Source organism: Boleophthalmus pectinirostris, unplaced genomic scaffold (assembly GCF_026225935.1).
Source record: "Boleophthalmus pectinirostris isolate CB_2022bp ecotype Guang Dong unplaced genomic scaffold, ASM2622593v1 HiC_scaffold_5, whole genome shotgun sequence".
In the NCBI taxonomy this organism is placed as follows: Eukaryota; Metazoa; Chordata; class Actinopteri; order Gobiiformes; family Gobiidae; genus Boleophthalmus; species Boleophthalmus pectinirostris.
In genome coordinates, this window is record NW_026571404.1 from 19,443,830 (window position 1) to 19,471,061 (window position 27,232).

At 39.4% G+C, this 27,232-nt stretch overlaps 1 protein-coding gene across 25 annotated transcripts in view; it reads right to left on the reverse strand.

Annotated features, from left to right (window-relative positions):
- LOC110156860 (neurexin-1a) overlaps positions 1-27,232 on the reverse strand; it is a 319,412-nt gene that overhangs the window by 86,360 nt on the left and 205,820 nt on the right. The gene's annotated exons all lie outside the window — the stretch shown is intronic.

Genomic DNA, 27,232 nt, shown 5'->3' on the forward strand with positions numbered 1-27,232 from the left:
AACTTTACCCGTGTCAGCTTTAAGCCATGTTATAATAATGTTGCCTCCTCAAAAACATACCTGGAGTTGTGTTTTGTTTCATTTACACATTTGAGTAGCCCTTTATCATTAGTCTTTACATCTCCAAAGTCCAAAATGCTCTGTTCCACCTCTGTTAACAAGCTGTAGTTTTCATTCAAGTTAACAGCTACCTTTTACTTTTAGTTCAAGAAAGATTGGCAATTTCAGAGCTGAAATCTTCCAAATGATTCTAGTGAAGGTGTATGGAGTTTAAAAACACAACAGAGAACTTTCTGTATTACCACACAATATCACAAGGAGGAACAGAGTGTTTTCAGTCTGAGAGAAGAACTCAGACTCAGACTTTGTGTGTTAAACGAGTGAATGAAACAACATTATAACATAGATCAGAAAATGGTGTAATATTGGCTCTTTAACAATAAAAAACTATCTCCGGTACAGTGCTGAAGAATTCTTTATCACTACAATAATGTCTTTTTCTCTGCGAGGTATATGGCCATTGTCTTAGCTGAAGTTTGAAAATACATATGGACCACATGTGTAAACTTTCAACACATTAATCTAAACCTGGTATTCTCACATACATAGGTGGAGATGCTGAAGTTATGAAGTTATTAGAATTATCTATAAGTACAAAATACACTAACAGAGACGGTAAGACAGTGCCACTTTTCCCCTTTTCTATACGGTACTTAACAGCTGTTTGAAAGGCGGCGTACATCTGTGCCAGCCTGCAGCTAAACTAAACTCAATCCCACCTCCACATTTTCTGTCACGTAGCCCCCACATAGTCTTCTGGCCCTTTTTCTCTCCTGTCTATGTCCGGCAGCTCCTGGTTTCCATATCACTGTCTTATTGAAGCTCAAACAGTGCGTGTGTGGAGCGAAGCTGGGCCGGGTGGGGAGGAGGGCTGAGGATTATAAAGCCTGGCTCCCGTGGGTGCTCTCTCCAGGCTGTTCACCGCCGCTCGCCAGGGAGATTCACTACATACATTCTCTTTTATGGGCCTTTCCTTATTCATCATAACACAGCTTCAATTTTATTAACTTCTCCAGCCAAGCATACGTCCCTGCCTGTGCCATCAGTCTTACTCTGTCCCTTTCTATTTTTTGGTCTTGGGTTTATTTTCAGTCAATGCTCTGAGATGCATGCTACACCCTCTATACAAATGCATATTGTTATTCTTCTATGCATACAGATTTAGCAGTGGGAGAGAGGGCAGAAATGTGAGTTGGTTCTTGAGATACAAGGAGCTCAAATATGTCTCTATCTGCTGCCTGGATACTGCTTGTACATGCAACAGACTTGTCACATAAACAATGTATGATTTGTAGATACACAGCAGATAAGGCAATGTTTTCAGATGTTTTATGTCCTTATTTTCCTTGTATTTAAAGGTACATTATGCAATTTTTTTGATGATAGGGGCTTGCTTGTCTCAGGATGGCATCAGTATCGTGTTTGTTGAATTACATGTGTTTTAGAGAGCAAACTTGATTAACAATTTTACTGTAAGTGGTAGAGGTGTAACAATAACCGAAATATCATGATATAGTATCGTCAGAGTTCTCACAATAATATTTTGGACCATCACAATATATCGAATTACAAGTCTCTTTGCTTAAATTAATAATTATGGTGCAGCAGTTGCTAAAATAAAAAGACAAAGGGATCTACATAGACCATGATCCTTTGCTCCATTTTAGTGTAGACTTCAAGAAGAAATAACAGTTCTAAGCACTTTTAAATCTTAGTTCTTTGGATTAAGTCTTGTCGAGGCATTTTAAGAGGAAAAAGTTGCATATTAACAGTAAATATCACAATAAATACCGTACCGTAAGATGTATATCGTGAAAATTGTGTAAATATCATAAGAGATTTGCATATTGTTACATCCCTAATCATGAGCTTTCCCACAATATCGCAATAAATATCGTACCGTGAGGTTCATGCCGTAATGATATTGTATCGTAAGACTTGGATATCGTTACACCCCTAGTAAGTGGTGTTGCCTCTCCACAGATCTGACTAAATTGTCAACCAATATCTTGACCAATCACATAAAAAAAAAAACAAGAGTGTGGTCCATTTAGTCCCAGTAAGTAAACAGTTCTACAGACATAATAGTAACTAAGTCAAAACTTAAAATATAACAATAGCAAGATAGCAATTTCTGTCCTAGCCAATGCTCCTCATACCAAAAGATGGAAAGCAAAATCTGGCAGCATACAGACAACAAAAAAAAGCTACTTAATAATCTCCTTTTTACATTTTACATTTTCAAAGCAAGTGTTTTGGTATTTGTTACACGAAGCAAGTCAAACTCTTCGATAGTCTCCTTGAAAAAAGCCAGTGCGGATGATGCCACAAAAGGCACCAGAGTCTTTTCATGCTTGTCATCTTGTCTTTATGCACAAGTTTCCAATCTCCGGCGTGTACAAAGGAGCTAATATGCTATTTCACAGAGTTACACTGGAACAAGCCTCAGCCAAAGATTGGAGATACAGTCTATTTTTGGATCCGTTTTTAACCTTCCCTGAGGCTGTGGAGGAGCTGTACCAAACTCTGAAGAAAAGAGAGTTCTATGGTCACAATATCTCTGCCACTTGAAACAGGCACACCAGAGAGGAGCATGACAGGGACGCCACGAGGAAAGTGATTAGAGGAAAAACACCAGTCTGAAGCCTTCACAGGAATTACAACATGCATTCGCTAAAAAACAAGTTTGGTAAATCTGTTAAAGCAACATACTGTAATCTTAGTGAGAAAGAAAAGTATAATCTTAAAGCCTAACCCTAAATAACCAATCAATCATTCAATTATCCCTATTTTCTTATTATAGACTAGAGAGTTATGACTTTGCCAATGTTTATTTCAGTTTCTTTGTTCACTATAAACTTCACATAATGTCATAAACTGCCCAAAGGAAGTTTTTAATGCTTTGATATTTGATGGATATCCATTATTTTGAGAAATACCATTCTGTGGGATAAACAGAACTTTTTTATGTCTTTTCAGATAGTGGACAGTATGCCTGTAAGGGCCCCAGACTGGAACAAACTGCCCCTGATATGCGCACCATTACAGACTGTTTAAATCCAGGCTCAGAACTTATCTATTCAAACGGGCTTTTATCACTCAGTAATGCAGAGACATTTCAGTGCATAATTTGTTTTATTCCATTGTTTAATATTTTGCATGTTTTTATATTCTGTTAATTCTATTGGCAAATATGTTGGTCACCTTGTGTGTTGTAACATGCTCTATAAATAAAGATTAATTGATAAACATGAAGGGATTATATAACTGAAAAATTGTTTTTCAGAGTAAACTATATACTCAATATTGTAATTTTGCATGTCTCAAAAATAATAAGAAGAAACAAAAGAAATCCATACCATTTAATTTTACATACAACTCCCACTTATTTCTGTCTATTGGGTTTTAGATAGAAACAAAAAAAATTGTCTTGGGGTTCTGACTGTGACTGATGAGTGATTTTTTCATGTAAAGTCATCCTAATTCCCACAAGGACTCAGGAATGCTGGAACAACAATGAGCCTGCTGTCACCATCACATCAAACATACACAAACACCCCTATGCTCACTTATGCTACAGACAAACTCCGCCCCTCCTTCTTCATTAAGGTGCTGTCCCGCCCCTAATGAGAAAAGCCAAAACAAAGGAGGAAAGTGTCGCCTCTAGTTGTCCGAGCGCTGCCTTATGTTGCCACTCCTGTCCGCTATTCGATACTTAAGAGAGAGCCAATTTATTTTCCTACAAGGATGGACCACTTGTGACATTTGGCAACAGAGCATCAGACGCTTCTTCCAGACAGCACACACACGGGACGAGGGGAGAGGGAGAGGGGCTTGTAAACACAGGAGCTCAGAGGCAGGGGTGAGAGAGGCACCAAAAGCTCTTGAGACGACAGGCTGACCAACTCACATCTGGTGCTTTCATATTTTGTGCTAGGCCTTGAATAAACCTTTGGCAGTCATTTGATGTGTGGTGAAATCTTCTAGACTACCAAGCAACAACTGGATGGATTTGCGGTCACCAATATTACATCAATTTTACATCCAGCTGAGAGAAAAGCACAGTCTTCATCCCTGTCCACAAATGCACGAAGCTCTTACCTTTTGCACATTTGGCATAACTAAAGTAGTCCATATTGACACTAAAATAGGCTGAGGTACATCTATCGGCGTCGGCATGTTTGTTTTAGTTTTCTTCACCGTTGGCTTCCACAAATGCTGCTCTGTGATTGGTCTGCGGGTGTGTGCCAAGATGGATTGTTGTGAGTTTGTGAACTCACAAATATCTTGAGGGATATCCAAGAATCACCATTGCATTTTAGGGTAATTTCTAGTGAAACAGAATGCACCATTGTAAAAGCAGGACGTTCTTCAGGTCCTGTACAACCTTGGATTTGAAAATGCCTGCAGAGTCAGACATCAACTGTATCAGTAGTCTAAATAAACACTTTTATTGTGTTTCTTCTCCTGTGTAGTATTACTCTTGCTTGAATGGGCTGACAGTATTTACCGTGAAGCCAGGAATTGTTTCTCAATGCTAGTCAAAGAGATGGGCTCTTTTGCCAGAAGCTATTAGGGAATGATCTGTTTTTGTACCGTGAAAACATGTGCTTCAAGGATGCTGATTCAAATCACACAAGGCTGGCAATTCGCCGCAATATACAGACAAAAGGGGGCTCGTCTGCGTGGTAAAGATGAGACACAATTACGTTTCATTCATTTGGTTCATTGGAAGGAATTGTCAGGGAAATTACTACTTCAGTGGAAGCCATTTCAGTGTTCAAGGCAGAGGGACTATAAAGCAGGGCTGTGTAAACAAGTGGAAAACCTGCGCAGACTCTGCATTGATTTGACATTTTACAAAAGACAAATGGGATTAAAGGCATCATCACCTCATCATGTAACAAGCCCTGTCAAAAAATAAATCTAGAACTTTATTGATTTTATTTGACAGTGACATAGAAAACATGTGTATAACATCCATGCTGTATTCATTGTAGACATGAAGCAAATGGAAATGGGTTTCTTCTGCTGACCTCAACATGAGGTTCAGGGGTGTGAGGCAGAATAATAAAAGTGGATGTTACAGCCTTCTGCATAGGACTAGAATAACAGCTCTATTAGCTGAACTACCCAGGTGCATCACAAGCCTGCAGCTGGATATCCAAGCCGGGGGATCTGAGCCTGCATGCTTATTATGGTGACAGTAGGTCCAGGCCCACTGTAGCACACACACTGTGTGTGACGGCTCAATAGCCTCTGTCTGCATGTGCATGTGGCCATGATGTGTGAGCATGTAACGAGCCAGGCCATGATTGGGACATGCATGTGCTCATATTTCCATACTTAGCTATAGGGCATTGTCATGTGATGTAACCACTTTATTATGATAATGGAAATGTATTTTTTTTTCTCCAGCATGGGGCAGACTTAACATCACTGAAGCTTTAGAAGTAAAACTGGCAGCAAAGGATTTGTTCCTGTCTGCCTTTTATTTGGCCCATATACACAGATCTTATTTGTTGAGGTGCTAAATGGTATAATTAAGACCATAATTCACTACAGGCCATTACTGCCCGTGCTAATTAAGCTGAGTTGACAGAGGTAGGTGTGTGAGGGTGGCACTTAGAGCAGATATACAGCCCTCTGTGCATCACTCTGACAGACTGAGGCCAGGTACAGTCACTTATCTCATCTGGGCCTCGTACACAGAGCAGCTTCCTGCCAGTCCAGTCATCAGATTTTAAATGATAAATGATGACTAATAAAATTTTATTTCTCAGAAAAGCAAACTTCAGGAGAGCAAACACATATATCTCATATGTTAATAATAAATTTTCAGGGATAAATGCTCAAAAATTTAATTGTCATGTAATTTTCACATTAGCAACACAAATATATAACAAATATAGAATACCATTCAGGAACTGTTGAAGGTTTTACTCATAAAAGACCAGGTCGTGTTAAACCTTTACTGAAATCAAACACTGCTCCCTTAAATAACAGTGCAGTCATTTGATCTACTCTTTCAATAAAAACATGAAGTGCACAGGCTGAGGTTGCCGTCTGCTTGTGTAAAGCTTCTCCTAACAGCTCCTCTCACTTGTCTCCACTTCCTCACCCTCCACAAAGAGGTGTAGCACAGTCATTTTGTAAATCTGTTGGACAGATCAAAGTGCTCCCATGTTGTAATGACTGCTACCCACCACCCTCCCTCCCTCCTCTCCCCACGGAACAGCCGCCTCAGCAGAGTGCACTGAAGAAGAGCGCGCAGCCTGATTAATCGCCTAATACTGGAGATGCAGAGATGGTGAACACAAGAAAGATAGTTTGAAATCCAAAGTGAGGAAAGTGGGTGAGGAAATAGCTACATTATGCCCTTGCGGTGACTGTAACATGTCTTTAAGTCATTTTCTATTAAAAAGCTCTGAGCTGCTGTCTGAGGCTGGCAGATCGATGAAGCCTACTCAAGACATTCAAGAAGTATATGAAATAAACCTGAACATATGGTAAAAGCAGCAGTGCATTTAGAATTAAAAGAGGGACATGCCCATCACTTTGAAAAGGTACACACTGCAGAGAAAGTTATGCCATGAAAATACCTCAAGTACCTCAAGTTATTCACAAGTGAAATGTAGACATATTAGATTTCTATTTTATTCTAAATCAAAATAAAATTATGGCATTTTTACAGTTAGCATTACATTATCAGCAGATCTGGGTCTTAACAGTGTTTTAACTTACAGCATGTGTGAGACGTGCTGACGTGCTCTGGTAAGAATGCCAGATAGAAAGACAACTTTATCCAACTAAAACATGTAAATTTTCCAGGTCATGGAAATAACAAGGCAATAAAGACACCTTGAACCTTTTAATCCTCTGGGGATCAAAATGGCTGACAGAGCGGTGAGCTTCTTTGGAAAGATTCAGTGACAATCAGAGCATCTGCAATAGCTTTCTGTCCGTCCTCTCCACACTTCAGTGATATCAGCCCGCAGGCAATAAATATGCAAATAGATACACAACATAAGGGCTTCCACAACATCACACAATGAAACATGGATAATGCTATATGAACAGAGGCGTATGAAAAATAGCTGCTCCCAAACCACGCTGATACATTAAGCGAATCACTCCTCCTCCACTTATATTAATAAAAATGATTACATTGGACACATGGAAAATAGGCATTAAGCTTGTTTATACAGCAGACATTACCATAACCATTTTTCTTGCTTTATAGGATATCGGCTATTATTATGCCAGGGGGTTGAACGTCTGCTGTCTCGTCTGCTGGCTCCCTGTGGTCTAGTGATAGTGACAACAAGAAGGATGGGAGAGGAGGAGATTAAAGACGGGAGCAGATATCAGGTGAGCCCTTTTAATAGGAGCCCTGGCAAGAAGCACGCAACAGGATTTTTTTGTACAAGCTGATGAGTTTTATTTGTTTATTTTTATTTTTTACAAACTTTTTAAGGAGTAAGGATTGGAACTAATTAGCAAGATAGAAAAACATATTCAGAGTAAACTTTAAGCTACTTTGTCAATGTAAATAATTTGGATATATTTGTGTACAGTAGCATAGTTATTGTGGAAATGTGTCTTAAATCTTTGCCCAATTACTGACCATTCAGAAAAAAATAAGTCTGAACAAGTTTTGGATTTGCAGGATACTGCTAACAAACAAGCAATTAGTGCCAAAAAATAAGACTCGGCGTGACAGGCATAAATATGAAGTAAGTTGAAGTAAGGTAAAATCTTTGAATAATTTTTAAATTTAAAAGTCATTTTTCTTGTAGGCTTCAAAAAGGTCAGATCTGTTATGAGTATGTATGAGACCACCTGAATCAGCAAAAGAGTGAGTTCCTATCAAATCCATATAAGGATAAAAATATTCCAAACATAACGGCATGATCAGAAATCCCTCTTGAATTGCATGATAGACTTTGACTGGCTTTGACTTACAATGGTCTGTGTTGAAAAGTGCTGAAGGCTCCATCAGCCTGACGGATGGTGTGGCTGCAGTGAGTGAGTGCCGCCCCTCTGTTTGTCTATGACAGCGTCTGTCTTCATTGAGCTCTCTTAAATTTGCTTGGAGAACCAATTGGAAATGGATCTTTTATTATACGCCCGCCATAAGTCGTCCTCTCATCAAAGCAGAGCCATCTTTTATCAGGAAGATGACGTTTCCATTAGAGTCTGCCAGCGCCTTACTGCCGCTGTGTGAGTTGTGGTGTTGAGATGCAATGTTAACCAATATGGCCGACGCGTCACATGACCGCTCATCCTGAACCCCCCCCTACACACACACACCTTAAGCGATCTGATGAATATCAACAACAGACATGGTGGAAGAGACAGACCAGGCTAAAGGGAGAGCTCTGTTCGTCACCACTTTCATTGACTCATCAAAGGTATGAAGCCCATAAGGCTTAGCAGCCAATCTGGCAACATTTTACAGTCCAAAATCGCAAAACTGTCTTTTCAAGAACCTGGTCTGATTGCTCCCTTTCCTCTTTCATCTTTATTAACTCTTCGCATTAGCAGTCACCTCGTCCTTTAAAATTTTTTTTTTAATAAAATAAAAAATTAGGGCAAATTTTTCAAAGCCCGCAGATGCACAAAGCAAGGGCAGTGGTGTCCATGCTGCAGCTCATTTGAAACAGTCCCGGTGATATTGTGTGTGCTAATGAGGACATGTCTGTGTCCGCTGAGTGTGGGTCAGCACAGACATACGCACACGTGCCACTGGGGGACTTTTAATTAGATCTACATTATCTCACTTCCTGTCCAGAGCAGACCCTGCTTTTCCAGTTCTGGTGTATCGTAAATCATCAGTAAAATGATTAGCTAAAATTGGTTTTGAATTTGCATAATTGGTGGTCTGAAATCATTTGTAGTCCAAGGCCCCACTGAATATGTTTTTAGCAAAAAAATAGACTAAATTAAAAGCATGTTTTTTTGTTTGTTTGTTTGCTTCATTTTGGATGTTTTTATTGCACCAAAGAACACAGGAAACCATGCATCTTTAGTGTGAGTGGGCTTGCATCTCCACAAACCTGACTCCACTTGGAAATACTGTACTTGGAAATGTACTTTTGGCTATAATTTTCTACAGTATGAAATGAAACTGAAAATATGAAAATATCTCTCCATTTCCATGTCACCTCCAGAAAGTTGAGCAGAGTTGCATTGATATAGCATTTGATTCAAACTAATTCTTCTCTCAAGATAGATGGTAAACTCAACATTTCAAACTATAATCAGTAAACTATAGCAAAACTAGTATTGCCATGTGATCATCTTCAGGTGAAAAAAGTAATTCCCGACCTAGACAAGACTGTAAAACCATAGAGGGCTAGAATCACGCTCTCAAGGCCGTCCAGACCCATCCTGCTGCTGGCACTAATTTGTAGTTTTTATTTCCGTTTGCCGTTTGGCCCCATTTCTCGGGGCAAAAGCTTTTCTCCATCATGATCTCATCAGGCTCCCCTCCCTGACCTTTGTGCTGTAAATGTCAGCTTTCTTTATGAGTCCTGTGATGACTTTATTGAACAATTCTCACAGACCACTGCACCCAAATGTGAGAATGGTGCACGTATATGACCAGGACACATACATGCCGTCACAGCCAAATACAATCTGATCTGGAGAGGGTATACAAGTCTGGGTAAACAGCTCAGATAAATCAGGTTTTTATGAGAGTTGGAATAGGCTCTGACTCACTGTACTGGGCTATCAGGATATGGTGAAGGTTGTCCTTTAATTCAGTCTTTCTATTTGATCACAACTTTAATATGTATCAACTAATAGCTTCACTGCTGGATTTGATGGTACAAGGCCAAGTAACCGCTTACAATTTTTATGTGTTGTTTGGTATTGATGTGTATTCTTATCAACGACACTGCTTTGTCATGAGTGGTTGCATTTATACAACTATTAAAATTATTATTGTTAGTTAATCAACACACAAGTTGTCAATGCTTTATTTATTTTGACCAATGAATCTAGTACTTCTAATGTTATACGCCATCTATACTGTTTCTAAGTGCAACTATGGCCACTGTTATTTATTATGCATATCTGCCACACAAGAGTTGTTGCTGATTATTCTTACTTAGCTCCATGTCATGTTTTAATTTTAGTTAAAGTTGTATGTAACTGTGTAACCATGGCTTTAAACATATATTTCTGCAAGTAGGCCAAGTTAGTGGTCAGATCTGTGGAGAGATGACACTGCTGACAGTAAGAATGCATGTTTTCAAGATTTTGAGCGATGAAATCTATTGACTAAATGTAGGATAAGCAAATATAATGGCATGATGGTGAGCATTCTAAGCAACGCAATATCATCTCCATGGAATTACCGTATTTTTTCGGACTATAAATCACTCCGGAGTATAAGTCACAACAGCCAAAAAATGTGTAATGAAGAAGAAAAAAACAGACGCACTTTTTGGGAAAATTTATTTTATAAAATCACACCAGGAACTGGCATTTCATCTTGAAAGGCAAGTTATAGTAATAACAACAGAATAACAACAGGCTGCTAACATAACATATGAACAGTTATTCAGATAACTAGAGCATAAACAACAGAACAAGTTTAACAAACTCTCGATCTCACTCCAAAATGTCACTTCTGAGCAACTCCATGACCTCCAGGAGGCAAACAGAGCGCCACTTCCTCTTCTGCGTAGCTGTCGTCAGGATGGTTTCAGTTGTCTTTATGTTTGTTTAAATTTTAAATTGTCAGTGATACAGAAGTAATGGTGCGATTGACTGACATGACAGGACAGTGGCTCTTTGTCTTTCTTCTGCAGCCGACAGGCGCAGTAGAGCGCAAGGTGACAGTGGTACAGGAGCACAGGAGCACAGAAGCCTAGAGCCTCTTGCGACTGTCAGTGTGAAAATTTTAACATTTAAGTCGCACCAGAGTATAAGTCGCTGGACCACCCAAACCATGATAAAAAGTGTGACTTATAGTCCAAAAAATACGGTAAGCAGGGAAGAGACCAGAACGGTTACATAGCACAACAAAAAATTGCATGTGGCATAAACAAAAACAAAACAATAGAAGCAGAACCAACATCCAGAAAACACAAAAACTCACAATGCAACAACTGGGGGATGAGCTGACAACTTCTGTATATTTTTCCAATCCAGAACAATTGTATATGTCCCACAAACACAGCCACTAATCATCATAGACACCTTCCAAACAAAAGTTCACCTCCATCCTGTCACTGTTCACCCCACAGCGCTCAAAAACACAGAAGTGTCATACCCAAACAGGCCAGAACAAGGCTCCTTTTTCCTTCTTTTTTCCTCCTGTGCTCCTCATCAGATCCTCCCCATGCTCCATCGCCAACGTATGCTCCTTTAATGAAATGTTTGAGCCCTAACACTCTCCACCTTTTATCTTTCCGTTCTCTCCTCTCTTCTTATCGCCCTTCCATTGTCTTTGGGTGCTTTATCAGTCATCTCGCTGGGAAAGGTAATAAAAGCCATTCAAGTAGTGTGTGTTCCACTTTGTCATGTTGTTCTCTCCCACCCACCTTCTTTTTGTCTTTTATTTTTGTTGTGGCGCCGGAGCTTATCGAGGTGATGGGCAGATGAGGAGCAGCATGTGCTTTTGTGGTGAAATAATACCAGAGGCAGATAAGACGCTGGGTGACTTGTTCACTGGTGCAGCCTCCACTCAGGGAAGTCCCATTGGAGACCTGAGATAGGCAACCTTTATGTTTGGCTGCTCCAGATAAAACAACTCTAAATCTATTATAGTATGTATTTTAGAAAGTATGGGGTCAAGCAGGGGGCAGCACTGAGCCGAGTTAAAGGTATGATTTGTGGACAGAGTTAGAATGAATATTGACCAAAAGAAAGACCTAATTGACTTTAATATTATACTGTGAAAAATTCCAGGCAAAGTAGTAACATCTCCATGGAGACAATCAAATGGCAGACCCTTCCAACCACTGATTATCAATATATTTCATCTAGACAGATATTTTGTCTAGACTGTAGCTCAAAAGCAATGTGGTATGAAGGACAGGTGGAGGAATAAATTGGAAACTAATCTGCAATATTTTCTTAGCTATTTGCAAAAGTTATTGTTTATCTCCTATTACATTAAAAATCATAATTCTAAGCACTGTTTCCCTTGTTATTCGACTCACTAAAGAAACAGCTTCAGAAGACAGTTCATGTTAAACCCTCCTCAGGTGCCATTAAGTTTTCATAAAGCGGTAATGATTATCCCATCACTGTGGGTTTGGAGATATTAAACGCAATGGGTACAGCAGCATGCTTTGGGATTTGAAAAGGAGTCTTATGGGTACAAGAAAAAAATACATGGACTCCTCGACTGGGTGTACATCGATTTGTGTTGGTATTGACTAGAGGAGGTCAGTGGGCGACAACGTGCTCAATAACTGTTACATTTTCATATAAATAAGTGCAGCTTTTTGCTCTGTAATTGCCTCAGAAATAACTCAATGAATGAGAGAGTGGGCATGAAGGGACACGCTATTGATTGTGAGAGGTGCCTACTGAAGACACGACCCACATAACACATGACAGGTGAAAAATACAGCAACTCACTAATGCAGTCATTAAAGATAACTGAAACTCATTCATTCAATAATACAGAATAATAATATCATGATATCATTTATACAATATTATTTTAGTGATGGAAATGGAACTAAAATGTGGCAGTAAGATAATGAGAGAGGCAATATGGTGACAGACTGGCAGCCATGTATCAGTTTGCCCCTGTCGACTAAAAATGACTGTTCAAATCCAATGTGTTATGAATGATGTTATACTGAGCTTTACAAAACAAAACAAAAACTGACTTCACTTGATATGTAACATTACCTCACAAGATAATGCCCTACTTCTGAAGCAAGAATATAAATATGATTTTGAATTACAGGCCAAGATTCAGGGGAGACATGGAATTCCCACAACAATTTTCAATGTTTTGTATAAAAACTTTCTTCTTGTCAGATACTAGTACAGGGGTATTCCACAAAAAATGCACCGTTGGAGAGTTAAGGGAGTGCAGATACTTGAAGCATAACCGATTCATTATTAGGCCAGTAAAGGGAGGAGACCAGGAGGAGAAAATAAATGAGCCCTCGTATGCACTTTTAATTACTCTTGTCAAGGTGTTTGCATTGTCCTTCTGGGGGAAACCAAACCCAATCATCACTCATACTTATAACTATAGCTTTAGGGCTGCAGAGTAAGCCTGAAAGTTTAGGCTAAAGAAAACAAGCAGGCTCTCCTGAGATGAGCAGAGGTAGCAGAATGAGGACAGTGGTCTGCATGGCTTTACCTGAGGGACAGAGCTGGACAAAAGAACAACATGTGCCTGTCTGTTTGATCTGGGCTACAGTATATGAAGCTGTTTGCACATGTGCTCCCATGTCACAGGCTCTGAACTCTGTGTACTGCCACAGGGCCCCGTGCAATATAGCTGTCACAGGGAATACAACTACGACTTCACAGGATAGAGGTAATTTGATCATTTAAAACATAACTATTAATTAACCCAAAATGGCAAATGTTATGGTAAGATGGATAAATCTATTACAGTGATAGTAATGGAGATAGATTCACTGACAATATTTTAAACTGTTTATCATACATCTTTATGCTGCTGATAACCATGGATATGAGTGTTTTGTTTCTGTGTATTTTTTTTTCCACTGAAATCAATTCTGATTCTGAGGAGTGTGTTAAAGACCTTGTTGAATATTGAGATGTTGCACCATAAATATTTCAAATGTGATTAACAATTGTGCAATAATACATATTGAGGATTTTGTGGCATATGAAATTGTAGGAAAGTCCTGGTTGCTTCAGATCCCTTCCAAGTAGCTCACCAAGGGACTTCTTAATGTACTGTGCTGAATAAGTTAAATCTGATTAATTAAATGCCTTTCACTATTGTACGAGTATCATTTTGATTTCTAACTTTGTACACTAATAAATGGATAATGGTTTATGTTTTATACGCATCTAACTGTACCTCATCTGAGCCTTGCCATGGCTTTTATACGTACTCAATTTCTTATGACTCTCTGGCATTATTGTTTTGTAAAGGTAGCTCACCGGAGGAAAAAATGTTGAGACCCCTGCTCTAGTGAGTCTGATCACCAATGAAACTTGCAAATTCAGATGGGCGTTATTGACAGGCATGGTCCGTCCATATCAAAACAAATATGGCTGCCTACGAGGAAAAAATAAAGAAAAAAAAAACATCACAAGGGAGTGAAAAACATCTTGTATTTGTGAAGAATCAATGAGCAAAGCGCTAAACTCTGTTCATCGAAGGTGGGATAAATTTGATTTTGTTTCACACTGGAAAAACCGAATCTGACAGCAGGATCATGTTTGGTCATGGCCCAAGACGCAGTGGAGGAGGGGGTGAGGACTAATATCTCCACCGTATAAAAAAAAATACAGAGAAATCTTTGTGAATTTGCCAGGCAACAGTGCTGGTCTTAAATACAGTGTTTCCGTCATGCCTCTATTCTCAGTTACCAGGTTGGTCACTTTCTATTGACAGTGATGTAAAAATACTGTGTTGCAGCCCTACTCTTCCCATTCAGAGTACTCACAAACTATTTGTTTACTGCCATCTAAAACTACTCTGTCTCTCAGACCTGCTATTTTCATATCCTCTTTCTACATGATGGTTCAAAGCAAAGCATTGTTTCCCCATAATATTCACTGTCCCTTCTGTGTTTTGTCCAAATCATCTTGAAAACCTCTATCTCCAAAACCTCCAATATGAGCTGCTTTGTGACATCTGTGTAATCTCTCAGTTGTCCAGGTAGGTTCCATAGAAAAGAAAGGGTAATTCTGTGAACTGGGCAAAAGTTTTAGAGTAAAAACTTTTCACCACCCATCTAAGTGGCTTCTTTAGTTCTGAATGGAAACTGGTGAGTCCCTGCTTTAAGGGTCTGTACCTCACTATCTTCAAAAAAATGGTTAGTGGCTTTGAGATGGAAATGTACGGCAGACTGTGGTCCCGAGCTGCTGTATTGTTTATATTAAAGATCACCCATTGATGCTTGGTCGGATCTTTGAAGACATTTGATGTTTCAAACTTTCAGCTTTCATAGCACTATATTCCAAAATTGTAACATCTTGACTATAATTTAATCAGAGTAGAATTTATGGAGGGTCACCAAATCCATTATTCATGTACACAGGACATGAGCTGTGTTTTTCTGCTGACTTTGTGGTTGCTGGGAGACATTTTAAGAGCGGATACAGTTCCCCGGCCTTCCCCGCTCATGATCCAGATTGGTTACAGTGGCACACATTTCCATACGTCTATGTGATATGTCCTGCTCCTCAATCTGCTACTTCCTGCAGTTCATCTCTGCCCTTAATGTTTTATGAGTCCATGTGGTTTGGCGGTGAAAGCAAACCGTAACATTAGCACACTAACTTCCTTGTTCCTGGCAGAGACGGAAAATCCAATAAAATCTGAACTAAACAAATAAAAAAGCATAGTGGATCAAATCAAAATATGACTTACTACGGTTAAGTGGCTTAGACCACCGACAGCAGTCTCCAATTCACCTCCTGTGTCCACAAACAAACTGTGCCCATACAATGTAATTAAAAACAGCAGGCTTGTATAGATGTGCTATATTTCAAATAGGATGCGATGGGAGGCACAAGGGGCTGCAGATGAGCACAGAAAAAAGGTAATTAAGTTGACCAGAACAAGGCGAGTGCGTGGTTAATATTTCAAGCAGAAGCACACAAAGCTCAGTGGACGCCATCAACAACAGGGCACCAACAACAATTATAGAATAATTAGGAGAGAAGCACCCGGGAAGATTTCCAATGTCAAGAATACGTGTAAGTAATTGTGTAAGTTATTTCAGGCTTGGCCCGGTTCAAATTGGGGTTGCACTGTGTCAACAGCCGCAATGGAGCTTATGAGGGACACAACACAAGCTGGCAACACATTATGGACATATTATGGACGCTGCATGACAAGTGATTATATTGTTGTCATGTAAGCTGAGACTGTGTGGGGTCTATTTTCCCTATTAGTTCCCAACTTATGAAAACTTTAACAATTTTGTAAATTCACCTATTTGTATTGGATCATTAGTTGCAGTTACCTGTTTCACAACCTACATTTTAAAACTCAGGTTGGAGAAAGAAACAGTTATCCAAACTGCTGAACTTCACTACTACAGTATAAATAACATGCAAAACTACAAGGTTTTAAAAATAACCCTATGGATTGCATTGCTTTTAGACCACATTAAATTGTTAAAATAATACAAATGTTCAAATTGTATAGCTACATTGTGTATATCAAAAATCACTTTGTACCATAGCTGTGCGCATTTAATCTTGTGCATACACTATGAGTTTGTAATGTTGAGCTAGTGCAGTGTTCACAAATGCGGCGAGGAGGAGCAGGGCTATTTTTAACCTGCCCTGAGGCCTGGGACAGCTGTGTCAAAAGTCAACAACTAAGATGGCTCAGTGCTGTGCCTTCCTGGCCCCAAACATACACAGACACATACACAGACACATACACAGACACAGACATACAGTGAATACAAGCTCTGCTTTAAGTAAATCAAGGGGCAGTATGGCTGACAAGCTAGTGTATGTATGTTTTTAAACATGTCCCAAATCCTGATATATAGATGCTGTTGAGGGGATGAAAATATAACAAATTCCCAACATTTTAGCCAATAAATAAAATGATTTATTGTATTAACTGGCTGAAATGTTAAGCACTACTGTTTTAAAAGTGAACTAATTAGCTTATCTGGTGGTTTCACTTTTTGGAAACCATCTAACCTTGAGGCATTAGAATTTGTTCGCTTGACGGTAGAAGGGTACTTTTTTATTTAACCAATCGCTGCTATTTGGTTATGATGATGAATGTAATGCACCGCTAACGCAGCTAAATAAGCTTTTCCCAAAATCCCATAGGAATAAGGGCAATAACGTCTTTCCCCTTGATAAACATCACCAAATATTCTCTTTGTTCCAGCTTTAAATCCTCAATCTTGGTAACTGCTGCCAACACAGAATGTATACCTCTTCGCTAATTGGCTGGTGCCCAGACTCGCACTTCCGGGGTTCTTGCAAACTGTCTAGTGTATTCCGATTCCTGACCTAGTTGCTGGAGAGAAATAAAACTGAACAGAGGCACTAGGTGTCGCCAGCCTGGCAATCCGCAACCTGGCAATCTGCTTGTCTTCATAATATGTTTGCCTGGAATGTGCTGTGCTGTGAACAGACTCTCCTCTCCACAGATCTGACCTAGCTTTACCTTGTGGCATCACCTGATTGTGTTCATAGAGACAGATATAGTTAATGCCATGGAGACAAGCAAGTGGATGACCCTCCACTAGAAAAGTTATATAGTGAACCCTTAATGTAGGCCTAGTGTTCCACATTTTACACAGAGGTTTAATTGCAAGTGAATCACTGCATGCTGCATGAGGTGATTTGCTTTGACAACACCAGAAGGAACAAAGGAAAGTCTAAAATAGAAAAAAAGAACAGAATATAAACCATACAGAGGCAAAGGCAATAGTGAGTACCAACAAAACGCATCCCTCTCCAAATAGAATGTCACTGTTCTTAACCTCGTAACCCAGGCAACAGCTAACATGCCTCACAGTGTAACATTGGCGATGAAATCAAATTTACCTCATGTTAGCTACGGCAATATCTCTGCAGATGAGCCAATGCCCATAACACAGCGATGTACAGCTCGCAGAATGACAAGCCACTCGGTGATTTGTTACACTAATAACACTGAAGACACATTATTTTACAGGCCTCTCCCTCCCTCTTTCTCCCCTATGCCTCTTCATGGACCACTTGGCTTTGTAGTGGCGAAGAGCTTGAACAAATTGAGAAATGATTGGCCCTGAAAGATGAGTAATGGTGATTCTAGCGCTGTCCCCTTCTCAATATGGAGATGATGAGATTTGATTCTTTGGGGTCAGGTACATCAGGAGCAGCTGCAGTGGCTAAGGCTGTCTGCGTCTACGGAGAGATAGATATACTAGGAGACTGCGCACTCTGGTGTACAGGCCCATGGCACCATCAGTCAACGCTGACATAAAATCAATGATATATTTACAAGCCCTATTACCATACGATTACCACCACTCATAGCTACTTTAACAATTACAGGGCCGCTCTTCAGTGCACAAGGATCTACTAGAAGAGGGAGTTTGAGAGGAAGCAGTGTCTAAGCTGTCATTTAGTCTATATAACTATGATTGAGTTCACACAAAAGGACTGAGAGCGGTCGATAAATCTGCACGTTCTTATTCTGTCTGTTCCCTGTGATACTGCTTTAGTTGTATTGTATAGAGAGCTTGCTAAGAGCTAATTTAACTTTGCTTTATACTGAATTGAATTGATTGAACATTTTTGATGGGAATAGGCTGTGAAAAGTGGATCTGGGTGTGAAAGTAAAAAAAAAAAAAAGTTATGATTATATCAGTGATTTTTATTTTTTTCTAAGGTGTGATTTGTTTTTTTCTGCAATTCTGAGACCTGTGATGCCAAATTTACAGTTTCATAGGTGAATGAATCAGGCACACCACTGGATATCCACCACTAAATACTAATAATAAAACCATAACAGAAGAATTCAATGTACCCACTCAAAACTGAATTATCATTCTGTCCGAGTTATAAGACTATTAAAATGAAATGTAAACAGCAATATTATCTCCCGCTCATCAGATTTTGCGATTTGCATGTCATTTAGGTCATCTTAAAGGTCCAGAATTCAGATAATAATCTAATTTTGGTGTGCATATAAACACGCCATTGTCACATATTAGTGTGCATGGGGTAGTGTGGATTATGCTTAAATAACCAGTGTCCAGTCAGTCCCAGGGGCCTTGGGCGTAGAGTGAGTGGTGCCAGACAAACTCAGATGGATGTGCTTACGCCTACGGAGTGTTCATTAGACACTTCTCCACTGCTCCAAATAATCACCAACAAACCTGTGTCATGATTTAGGCTATGGACAAAACTCTTCCAAGCCATTTTTATATGTCAGTTTATTCTTTTTATTTTGTGTAAGAGGATGTGAAATTATATTTTTTTCTGGTGTTAGATTATGACTATCACCAAGTCTTGGTTTGGCTTCTGTTTTCACACTTTGGTCTCCAAAAATCTGTTTCACACGCCAGAGTTGAGAGGAATTCAATTTGAATGTCAAATCTGAAAGAATGTGATCTACTCAGTACAGACGTATTTAAAATCGCAAGTCTTTTTAAATAATATCCAAAAGGTTTGAGATAGAATACATGTTAAAACTGTAACTGATAAATGCAAATTCATGGGTTCATTCATGGGCATAGACTATATATACTCGTATAAATGGACATAACCCACTGACCGCCGTGTTTCAAATAGGAAGTGAGCATGGGGGCTCTTCCAGCTCCATCGTTTCTGTTTCCAATTGATTTGACATTAGAAAATAGTCAGCCTTCTCTTTGTAACTGCTGCAGTGAGCCTCATCATTTTGGTCTTAAAATGTTTGTATTATCCCGCTCTACATGATCCTGGTGTGTTTCTTTTGCCATTTTCTACACAAATACATTCCTATTCCTAATATGGACCTGGCTCCAAATTCGTGGTCACTAGAACTGTGAGCTTCATTTGACTGGAGCCGAACACTGAGGGTGACATCACACTCCCTTAGGCATTATACAGTCTATGGTTTCAAGCTATTCAAATCAAAATGCTGATGGGGAAAAGTCCTCACAAAGTCGTCCAAATCAGGAAGAAACCATTCGCCTGAAACCCATGAATAGGGAAGTTATGAATGAACTGTTGTGTTATTTAACCTTGAATCGAGGCTAATCCCAAAACGGCATCACTTTTGTACTCAGAGATGGAACAAAAACAATTTTCTTTCACACGCAAACCTGAGAACGCTCCTTCCTTCTGCATACGCTTACATCTATGGAAAATATACAGCTATAATATGGTTTTCAGCTCCTCTGGGGGATTGATCATGACTGACTGATGCATTTCGACCAATTACTCCACATGCAGAGTCTCGCACCGCAGCAGCCCGCCGGGCATTGCATGTAGGTCTGTTCCGTGCAGAAGTGAATGGCGAGCTAATTACTGCTGGGGAGACCTGAGCTGAGAGGAGGCTGAGAATAAGGCCTCTTCCCTGGACAGGTGCTTTAATGGGAGCGTGGGGGATAGCGTGAGACCGCCTCTACCTCCAGGGACCTGCGTACACGTCTCCCAGGTAACGCTGTCACCTGTGCACGCCAAGCACAAGGCGCTTTGTCGACTAATGAAGCACGCTATTTTATGTAATCACGAGTCAGCAGGCGAGATACAGCTGCAGGGATGTTCCTGTATGTGTGCTTTTTTTTAACATTAGAATAAATAAAAACACATATATGGTAGTAATTATGGTAGTAATAGTGGTAATAGTAGTAGTAGTAGTAGTAGCAACAACAGCAACAGTGGTAGTAATTGTGGAGTACAGGTTTTAGTACTAGTAGCTGATTCAGGACTCCCTGGAAGAAGAGAAACCATGTCTCAGTAGGACCTTCCTGGTTAAATAAAAGCTAAGTAAAATATTTAGCAGCAGTAGTAGTTTTGCAGTAGTTATGACAAATTATGAAGCTGGTTCTTGTTTTGAAGTAGGACATATTGAGTACTTTCTACTGAGTAAACAATTATCTAACACACAGACTTAATAAACTTACTAAAAAAAACAAAACAAGTTATTATACATTTACTTGAGTATGAGCAAAAACACTTGAAAGGCATTTTCCAAGTCCAAGTAGACTCCAGACAGTGAACCTAGTGCTATCCGCTCTCCAACCATTTTACATGATTAATAGTGCAGCGAGCAGGAGTTGAAACTGCAATTAAAGGTGTCTTCCATCAGTAGAAGAGCTCCTTTCTAGGAGTCAGCTAAAGCCGGGCCGAGGGGAGCCGTGCCCCACCACAGAAGTCATTATTTCTCCTCAGCTCCACCGAATATATTAACTTCAGTGCTGCTGTCTTAGCCACCACCTCTGCCTCTCCATTCGCTCCTTGTTTTTGGGGATGCTTGCAATTAAAAAGGGGAAGAAGAAAGCGCCAGAATAGTCCCTACCCCACCACACAGGCAGATTGAGTGCTTGCAGAAAACAAGCTCAGAGGGCCCCCAGAGACCCCCAGCCGAGCTCAAGGAGAGGCTAAGAGAGACACTGTCGACCACTTTCAATGACAACAAAAACAGAAAGTCCTTTTGGCTAAATGAATGGTTTCCTAAAACTGTACAGATGGGCCGGAAACAACTAACTTCTACAGTTGTTTGTGGGTTGCCATGTTGGAACATACAGTAAAATACAGCATATGTCAGAGTTATGTATGAAAAGTACTTGTGGATGTCTGTCAAACTCGCTACTTAATGCTAGAGCTGCCAAAAATAAATACATCTAATTGTGATTTGTGATCGCATTGTACTCCACGGCCATTAACATTTGAGAGAAGACTGAAATATGAACTGATAAACTACTACAAGTATCTGTTACACCTGTATATAGAGGTCTAAACTACAAGTACAACAAGATTTTCCCATAAAAAACTGAATATTTGTTCTTTGCAGAGGATCTTCTATTTGAACTTAACTTGCGATTTTGATCAGTTGCTATTAATTGTGTAGCCCTACTTATCAGCTACTACCAAAGGACTATTATGTATATATTTTGACAGGTATTCACTAAATACATATTTTTTTTTTGAATTTTGAAGGATAGGAAGATGCCATGTTTATAGGAATCCTTTTGGTTTGGTATATAAAGTACCTCTTGGAACTCTATAGTGAATTATAGCTCCTTCTCCTTATCCCAGAGTTACCCACTAAAACAGACTTATGCGTATCTTACAAACTCTGACTATGGATTACTCTGCTGCTGAGAAAGGATCATTACATCCATAATTCCCTGCTTTGCATAATGTCTTTGTGAATTTTTCTCAGGATCCTCTTTTGAGCAGCTCTGTAATTAATTAAATATATGTACATACTTTACGCCGACAACTTTTCATCTGCATTGTTCAAAAGTAGCTTCATGAATATGTTTTTGACAATAGCTGGGCATGATTGTAATTGGGAGAAACAGCAGCAGAAACTCTATTATGAATCCAGTCAGTGCTGCAGCTCCAATAATGAGCCAGAAGAAAGTGATTGTCGTACATTTGACGGTTCACCGAGTCCCAGTCATTGTCTTTATCTGCGATGGAGAGAGTGGGGAGGCGGGATCGGGGAGGGGGAAGGATCACAATTCCTTTGAGGTGCATTTAAATCATGGCCTCCACATATTACGGAGAAAATTCCCTCTTGAGAGAGCCAGGCGAGATGGCGTCCTTCAAGCCCCGCTGGGTTTCCTGTCATCATGAAATGGGAGCAGCAGATTAGGCGGGTGAGGGTCTGTGGAGGGGAGGGAGGGGGGTAAGTGCTGAAATCGGGTTTAATCCCATCTCACACAGCCTACTCTGGTGAAGACACTCCTGCGTACTATATCTGAGCTTTAGAGCGCCAATGAGGGAAGACCACCGGGACGTGGCTTTGTAATCAAATGCATTGTTTATCTAAGTGCGCATCAAAATGGGCTATTAAAATCCACACCTGCAAAATCCAATTTAAATACAGATACCAGCAACATTGTGTAGGATTTGGATATTAAAATCGTGCTTCACAGCCCATGAGAGCAACTTGTCATCGATGACTGTGTGACTCAGGGGGACGAAGAGGTATTGCTTCACAAACTGACAGCTAAATCACATATAATATAATGCTGTTTAAAGTGAAAGAAGCACTCAAATTAAGATTTACAATGTCCAGAAGGTTATAAAGGGGTTTGTATGGATTACTAAAATACATATCGATATATTATTCCATTAAGAAAGGACAAAATCGATGGCAACTGAAAGGTCATTTGAGGTGGGTGGTTTATCATAATTGTGTATTGTTTGTGCGTATTATCTCTATGGCAACCCTCCAGCTTCCCAGTCGTTACAATGGTCACCCATGACCTCTGATCATAACCACATCTAACAATCTGATAGAAATCCCATTCCACTATAAAAACACAGACTGCATTAAAACACAAGGGAATTGACACAGACTAATACTCAAATGAAATGCTGTGTTTTAAAGTGTGCATTAAAATAGACATTTTAAAATCACCACCTGCAAAACGCCATTTAAACAAAGACACACGGACATTAAGCTAAATGAGTCTGATGGAGATATATTCGGTAACGGGTCACAAATTAATTCTATTTCATGATTATTTTCACTTTCTGTGAGTCTCCGAGCGTACATTACAGATACATAAGGCCTTTTGATGATCACTGGCCAATGGCGGCTGTATAAAGATCTCATCAAAGTGACAATTTAGCACAGCTCATTGTGTTTAATGGAGTGCTGTAAAACACATCCTTTCCAGTGTAATTAATGACAACAGAGGACACAAATGTGGATGAGGATTGTACATTTACTCTATTTGTGGAGCTGGTCGTGACAGCATTAACAATCAGTAATGAAATTGTATCACATAGGCATCTCTCTATCCATGCAGCAGTAATTAGTCCTTATATCAACAGTCATCAAGAGCTTTACTTATGTGAGATGAGCAGTTGTGAGAAGTAGGGTATTGTCAAATATTTATTTCAGAACTGGAACACATCATCATTTCAAGAGTAAAGTCTCTTAAAGGGTCCATATTACGCTATTTTATGATCTAGTATTTTATAATGTTGTTTCCTCAGAACATGCCTGGAGTTGTGTTTTGTTTCTTTCACACGTTTACCACACAGATTGCATATTTAGATTGAGTTCTTCTCTCAGAAAACACCCTGTTCCACCTTGTGATGTCATGTTTTAATAAAGGAAGTGCTCCACTGTGTTTTTAAACTCCATACATCTTCACCAGAATCATTTGGATTTCAGCTCTGGAAATGCCAACCTATACTAAATTAAAGGTAAAAGGTAATGGTAAAGGTAGCTGTTAACTTGCACATTACAGCTTCATGATATCACAAGTTGGAAGAGAGCATTCTGAGCTTTGAAGATATAAATAATAAAGGGTTACTCAAACGTAGGAATGAAAGAAAACAGAATTCGAGGTATGTTTTTGATGAAGTAACAACATTGTAATATGTCTTAAAGCTTACAGGAGTCAATTTTGCATTATATAGGACCTTTAACATTTACTACATAAGTAGATTAACATACACAAAACTAAAAGCAGTTCCAAATATGAATCTATTTATCATCAGGACATCTATAGCCTCCAGTTATTTCTACATCCGTAGTAATCAAAAACATTGAAGAATTGGTTAGAGGAAAAAGAATGTGCAGAAATAAACTAGTGAGTGTCTGCTTGTATTTTTACCATTTACTGCCAGAAATGTGTCACTTTCAAGCAACACAACTGTAGAATTATCTCTAATGTGCATGATCTTTGTGATCTGTACAAGGCGTGTCTCCTGTCCTCACACTGTAACCTCTGCTGTTGACATAGATATAGTTCACACCTGCACAGATACCAGCTGAGACTTTTCATGAAGCTACAAACAGTACATCCAAGGAATTCTAAGATTTTTCTATATGCTCTTTTTGTTTCTAATGCTCCACATATGTAAATACATGTTCAGATTTTCAAGAAAAAATTTTAAAAACATAAAAAAATTTGACTGAATGACTAAAATAGTTACAATGTTAGCACTGTATATAGATTAATGACAGCACTCACAAGACTAAAATTAGATTCAGTGGCACTTTGACATAAGTGCATATATGATTTTGACTTTGGGGACGCCAAGGCACAGAAACAAATTGTAATCCCATAAATGTGTGATCAGAATCAGCCATAATGTCAAAAAATATTCAAATGGCATCAAGTTCTTTGAGAGCCGATGTAAATGTGTTTTTACATGTGCACCATTTGTATGTATGGTATTCACAGAGGCAGAGGAATGAGCTATACCTTGCGAAGCCGAGTTGCCATTTCATTTCAAAAGAGCTCTGCTATGCAAATGGATGACAGACATATTTTTCATCACTTTAGTAAAAGTAGCACGTGAACACAACATCATTCATTATATACGTGGCTCGCATGGATGCAAGGAATAACATAAGAGTGACTCACACTCTTGTTTGGACATATTAAGATACAGTATTACACTTCATACCATACTCTATATCAGGGGTCACCAAGCTTTTTTTCTCTGGGGGCCATATTATGGCTCCTGACTGTAATTGGGGCCAGGGTTGGGTAGGCTGTATAGCAGAATAGTATGATCCTGATGACGGAGATTATATTCTTTGAGAACCACCACACTTTCTTAACATATCAGACAAACTGCACAGTCCTTACACTGAACAAAAAAAATAATCCGTCATCCACTGTTCTTTGAAAACTCAACACTCTCTGTTAACTTTTTGTACTTTAACACAAGCCATTTTGCTGTCCTTAACTGCACTACAGTACTCTGACTTGACTGTCTCTGTTTAATCTCGCTTGTCAGGTGATGAAAATTCGGCAGCAAATTCGGGAGGGTTAAAGAGGCGTGGAGGGCCAGAGTCGCCCCGTGGGCCTTAGTTTGATGACCCCTGCTCTATATATCTGTACAACAACTCACCCTTATGTAATAGATAGCCTTTTGTCATGTCAATCACTTTTTCATCTTTGCACTGTTTCTCCTTTCTCTTGTATATCACACAAATATATTTTGTATTACTATGGTTCTATATTTTGTATAATTATGCCATATTTGACATCAGTCTCTTGCTATTTGTGCTACTTATTTTGAATTTATTACTACCATTTCTCTTTTAGCGTTGTATTATTAAAATTATTGTGATGTGTGAGCTACTGCGTCCAAATAATAAATAAGTCTCATGTAGCTGCAACACTACACATTTCTAATATTGGTTAGCATCTGTAAGGTCTTGAGTGAGTGACAGCTCGATTCAACCAATCACAGTGAAGTACAGAATTGTTATCTGGAAGAAAATTGTGTTGCTTTTTTTTTGTCATATAGCCCAATCCTAACATTTACCTGAGGAAAATGATAAGGATATACTGCATGTTTTTGTTGAAGCTGGGTGTCAAAATGTGTTGATTTTCAGGTTGCTTGTGCCTGTGTTGTTGAAGCAGGCAGTGGAGGTGTCTCAGAGGAGCCCTGTCATGGTGGATGCTCGGCGGGTGAGGACAGAGCGTCTTATGTCAGCCTCTGCACTGGGACTGTGAGGCTCAGAGTGTGGGCAGCCAGGGCACAGCCTTCAACACCAATCTCATGTTTGTGTGAGAGCTCCCGGGGGCTTTCACTGTCAATAAACATGTGCACGGTTCTATAGTTTGCCCCCAAAGTTACAACATTTCTGCACAGTTACTGATTGAATTGGATGTTTGTGTGTTTTTCAGTACTATTGGGATAACAGGTGGCAAATGTAAAAAATCTAAACTGTAAAAACAATTTAAAGATGCACTGCGTAAGCTTTGTAGCGACGGGTATGCCAATTGCTTGTCTCCATGTATAAGTCATAGTTTTGGATCTGGAACATTCCACTGTATGTCTTTAAACATAATCAGCATTTTCATTACAGGTGTTTTATTGGCCCTGTGCGTGTCTCCATATAGATGGATTAGTTTAAAGCCATACTGTGAAACATTCAAGGCAAAGCAATAGCATCTCCTTATACACAAACAGGTAGCATGGCCTCTACCTGAAATGTTACCAAATGCACCATTAAAGTGTATTTTTGTGTATGTTTTGGAGGTTCTGTCAAATGCTTTCCTCAGTGGAAATATTGTTGCTCTGTCTGGAATGTTTCAGAGTATTGGTATTTAAGCTTCCTATCTCCATGGAGACCAAACCAGACAAGTTACAAGTTAGATCTGCGGGGAGGCAACCTCGCTCACAGTCAGAATGCCTGTTTTTCGAGACATTTTTGAACTATATAAAATCACCTGTAATGTAATAAATGTAAGGTAGAGCTTTTTAATGTCATCCTGTGGAACATTCTAGACAAGGCAATGACATATTGACATATCCATAGAAACAAAGAGGTGACGGACCCTCAACCAAAAAGTTACATAGTGCACCTTTA